Source organism: Lepus europaeus, chromosome 9 (assembly GCF_033115175.1).
Source record: "Lepus europaeus isolate LE1 chromosome 9, mLepTim1.pri, whole genome shotgun sequence".
NCBI lineage: Eukaryota > Metazoa > Chordata > Mammalia > Lagomorpha > Leporidae > Lepus > Lepus europaeus.
The window spans coordinates 72,147,344-72,152,722 of record NC_084835.1 but is presented as its reverse complement, the minus strand read 5'-3'; positions in this window follow the sequence as shown (position 1 = coordinate 72,152,722).

The window sequence follows — 5,379 nt, the reverse complement described above, 5'->3', positions numbered from 1 at the left end:
CTGCGAAGGGGGCCAGGGTGAGCATTCAGGCAGAGAGAGGAAATGAAAAGATCCCAGAAGAGTCTGGGGTGAGAGGGAAGGAGAACAGAGGCTGGAGCATAAGAAGGGGGTGGGGGGCGGGGACAGGAGACCAGGGAGGTGGGAAGGGCACTTGCCCAGGGCCTCTTCCTCAGCCTAAGGCATTTTATAAACAAAGCTAAAACTGCACAGTGATGTCAAGAAGGGAGGAACATGTGGATGCAGGAAATCGTAAATCCCACATTCTTTGACGTAGAATTGGAAAATGACCAGACCTCGCATTTTGAAAGGGCTATTAAAATAGAGTTATTACAAATTATGCTGAAATCAGAGACTGCCGGCCGCTAATAAGCAGTAGTTAGCAAAGAACCTTGGGAAGGTGAGAGACTCAGTTGTCCTGGAGACAGGCCATGAGCTATGAAGCCTTTTGCAGCTCATTGTTAAGGAGAAGGGCTGGGATAGTTATAGACAATGACCAGGAGATCTTTAGCATATAAATCCTAACCCTTGTCACCTAGAGGTCCCATGTGTCAGATTGAGATTTGTTCTGTCCTTGCTCTTCCTGTGTCCTAGCCAGTGTGTGAGAACGTTTGGAGAGAGCGCTAGATTTTAACAGTGCTATACTGTCTCCCTTAGAATGGAACCGGCAATCATAAAGCAAAATCCTCATTGATTGGCGTAGAACATTGTACTCAGCCCACATCTGTATTTCCCACAGGATCTGAATTCTTCTTTTTATTTTTTACCCCAGCAAAGTATCAAGTCTTTGGCTTTCTCCCTTTGGGCCTAGTTGAAATAAATCACTCTAACATTTTCATTGTATTAAGGGTCTCGAACATTTATTTCTTAATAAAGAATTTTCTTGACAGACATGATCTGTCTGATGCATTCAATAAAAATACTCTGGCTGCAGTGGGAAGAATGATTGATAAAGGAGCCAGAGCTGGCGCAGGTGCCCAGTGAAGGGGCTGTGACAAGAGAAAGATGGATGGCCTCATTTGGGGGGAGGTGATGAAGAGGCAGCACATGCGCAGATTTGAGATGTATGTAGGACATGGGGCTGGAGGAATCAGAGCTGACTCATAGGGTTTTGTCTTGAGCAGTGAGGTAGATATGATGCTATTTCCTGAAACTGGGCCATTTGGGAGGTAAAACAACTTTGGGTGAATAAACAGTTTAGACTTGGCTGCTGTGCTCAAGACGCCTTGGCATCCATATGAGGCACGAAGCAGGCAGCTGGAAGTGCTTGAGTCTGGATTCTGCAGAGAAGACAGAGTGCGTGTGGAGAAGAGAGCTCAAGGCCAGAGGCATGCCAGGATCTATAGAAGTCACACCAACCCCATTCCAGATCAGCAGTTTGATGCTAAAAAGAATGACCCTAACCAATTTTGCTGGCCTGCCCTTCCATATGAAAATCTGTGTTAGGTATATACTCTTGTAGAATCTGCCACCCCATAATTTCCAAAAGATGTTCCATCAATTAATTACTCAGGTACAAATAATGGCTACACGGGGTCCACACTGCGAGCTGGCTCTACCTTGGGTGAATAAGAATCCTTTGAAAAGCTCATCTTTGGAAGAAGTTGAGGGGTACAGGTGGTGTTTGAGGGCTTGGATTCTCGAGAGCTGCACGGTGTTTTGCTATCTGCACACAGAAGGCGCTTCACGCAGGAGAGGGTGAGGAGGATCAGAGCTGAAGGTGCTGAGCTCACTCACACGTTAGCTGCTCTGGTGAGCGCGCTGTCAGGGCAAGGACACCCCAGGAAAAGCACGATCCTGTGTGTGTCAGCCTTTAACAATGCGAGGAAACAGGCTGATTAACTACTATTTTCAGCCAGAGCCTTTGTCGTCATTCCCTGTTAGAAGCATGTTGGTTTGCCCGGCTGTCTTTAGGAAGCTTACTTTACTCCTAGTGGAAGGCCTCCATGTGTGGTGGGAGAGCACTTTCTGGAGGAACGAAGAGCAGCAGCCGGCAAGGGGGAAGCCAGCCCTCACAGCCTTTCCTACGGCCCCCTGGGGGAACAAATGATATTTATGTTTGAAAGGCAGAGAGAAGGAATTTTTCATCTGCTGTGCAAATGCCCTCAACACCTTCAGATGGGTCAGGCCAAAGCCAGGAGCCAGGAACTGGGTCTGGTCTCCCATGTTGGGTGCTAGGGACCCATGTACCTGAGTCCTCACTGCTGTCTCCCAGGCTGCACATTATTGGGAAGCTGGAATCAGGCACAGAGCTTGGACTTGAACCTGTGCACTCTGATCTGAGATTTGGGCATCCCAAGTGATGTCTTTTTTTTTTTTTTTTTTTTTTTTTTTTGACAGGCAGAGTTAGACAGAGAGAGAGAGAGCAAGCAAGCTATCTTCCTTCCATTGGTTCACCCCCTAAATGGCTGCTATGGCCGGCATGCTACACTGATCCGAAGCCAGGAGCCAGGTGCTTCTCCTGGTCTCCCATGCGGGTGCAGGGCCCAAGGACTTGGGGCATCCTCCACTGCCTTCCCGGGCCACAGCAGAGAGCTGAACTGGAAGAGGAGCAATCGGGACAGAACCCTGAGTACTGGCACTGCAGGCAGAGGATTAGCCTAGTGAGCCACGGCACCGGCCTCCCAAGTGGTCTTAACCACTATGGCAAACACTCACCCCTCTAAGGCCCACCTGATAGATGTGCAAGCCAAGGTCCCCTTTCCCACTAGCATGGTTTTGAAATGAAGTGGAAAACAAATGGCTGCTCTTTGGGTCCTAGAGAGGATTAGTGGTGAAAATAGTGGTCCCTCCTCTTCCTCACCCTCTTGTAATGTAATTAAAAAAGATTTATTTATTTGAAAGGCAAAGAACAGAGAGAGAGGGAGAGACAGAGAAACAGAGATCATTCATCTGCCGATTCACTCCCCAAATAGCTGCAATGGCTGGGGCTGGGCCAGGCCCAAGTCATCAGCTTGGATGCTTCATCTGGGTCTCCCATGTGGGTGACAGGGGCCAAAGCACTCTGGCCATCCTCTGCTGCCTTCCCAGGTGCATTAGCAGGGAGCTGGATCAGAAGTGGAGCCGCCAGGATGGGAACTGGTGCCCATATGGGATGCTGGTATCGCAGGCGGCAGCTTAACTCACTACACAGCACTGGTCCCTGGAATACACCCTTAAAGACATCCAGGTGTCTCTGAGACATCAATATTACTCAGGATGTGATATCTCCCTTTTGTGGTTCTGCCTTCTTGGCTCAGGTTAGTGCAGGGATGAGCCCGGGCATCCTATCAATTTATGCGTCTTATTATTTAGGTCTTTGAAAGGAGAGCCTTGTCATACTCAGATTCCAAGAGGAGGTGGCATGCTGTTGTCTCATGGGAGCCACACATGGGGCCTATTTAGGAGGCAGAGGGCGTGAAGTGGGAGATGGGTCAGAACCGTCAGTGGGGTTTGCATGGGAAGGAATGGGTAAGGAAGGGTTAGGTTTGCCTGGTTTCAATCATTTCAGCAGGCACTGGCTGTCCCTAACTGTCTGGTGTCTGGCCTGGGATAATGAGGTCAGAGCAATAGTGGCCTGCCTGGGAGAGCCCGGAGAGGACGTGGTTGGGCTGCTGGCTTGGAATTGGTTGGTCTGGATATGAACCACTCTCACATTTACCATCTTCAGGAATTAGCCAGCTCTGAGAGGCGCCGCTCCTCCAGGGTCAGCAAGGCTCCAGGTCAAAGCATCAGAACTGTACGGTTCTCACATGTGAGTCTCACTTATATGAGGACCGGCTGTGGCAGCCCGGGGCTTACGCTCCACGCCTCCATTTTCTGTCCTGCTAAATGGAATCATACCTGACCCTCAGAGGAATCGCAGGGTCCAGATGAGACGTGTAGGCAAGGGGTTGGCACAATGCCTGGTACCTACATAAGCACCGAATAAACAGCACAGGAAGGCTTGCTTTACGGCAGTGGGTGAGGAAGGGCAGGTATGCTCCCTCAGCACTGGGTTCTCCTGGTGGGGAAGCAGTTCTCATCTGTAGCCAGAGGCTTCTTTTTCCTTTTGCATGATTTCAAACACTGGGCAGAGGCACTTTGCGTATGGCTGATGGTGCCATTGAACTAAACCCATGGATGGTGGAGACCCAGGAGAATACGTGGTTTCCATGGTGTTCACCAAACAGATGAGCAGCCCCACCTTTTCTGATTTCCATTGGTTGAGTAATGGATCAATTCCCCATTAACCTTGAGTAGAAAAAGACAGTGCTGGGGAGAGCAAGGTTTGGAGACCTTTGCATTTTCGTGCCTCTCCCTCCTATGTGATGGCTTCCCTCCTTTCCTTCCTCCAATGAATATTTATTATGCCCTAGGCACAGAGAAGTCATTTACATAAAATAATTTAAGGGAAGGAAACAGGAGAACAGCAGCTCAGGGCACTTCATATGTTCCTACTACGTAATCAGTGTTTGCTTTTATTTTAGGTTGATGCACGTTTCTGTGAGTGCGTAAATGAAAATACAAAAAACAGACAAAAAACAATAAAACAAACAAACAAACAAAAAAAACCCCAAAAACCAAAAAGCCAGTCACATGTACAGAGGGCATCTAGCTGAAGTCCAAAGTCAGAGAATGGCTCTCGTGGACAGTAATTAGTTGGCTGTGTTTTAAATTCCCTTTCCTTCGACCTGAGGGCTTCGTGCAGCTTGTCATGATTCTACAGTGTCTTCAGATCAAAGCCATGTGAGCTCTTGGATTTGTGTAATCACTGACAGCATAACAGCATCATTAGGATTTGAGACATCCGCCCATTAGCTGACCCGGCTCATCTTGGCCCGAGGCCAGCAGCAGATGACGTTTGCACGTAGAGGAATGCTCTGTGAAAGAGGCCGCCATCTTTCCCAACCTGGTCCCTAAAACTTCCCTTCATCCACTCTGCTGCCAAAATGAAACACACTCGATTTTCCTCATCTTTGTCCTGCGCCTGCAATCCAATCCCAGCTTGCTGTAGGGCAAACAGCACATGTGCTCTGAGGTCAGAGGACCTGAGTTTGAACTTTGGCAAATTGCTCAAGCTGGGGCTATTGGTGATGGAGGATAAGTAGGTAGGCAGCTGGGTAGGTCTATGTGAGCTGGAAGCACCTAGAGGCTGCCCCTCCTCCCCCAGTGTAATTCTATCCTCCTACTTTTCAATCAAAATGCCCTTCCTGGGATGCACCTGCTTCATAGGGGAGGACATTATGAAATACGGATATTAAGCTCCAAGTGACCTGTAGAGCTAGCATAAAATCCCCAGGTGGCTTTATGCCTGTAGAGGCAGCCCCTCCTACCTCATAAAAGAGGCTGGCAACTGGGAGGGGCTTTCTCTTTTGCTGGGGACCATCCTGAACGTGCTACACAGGTACCCTCTCTGTCTCT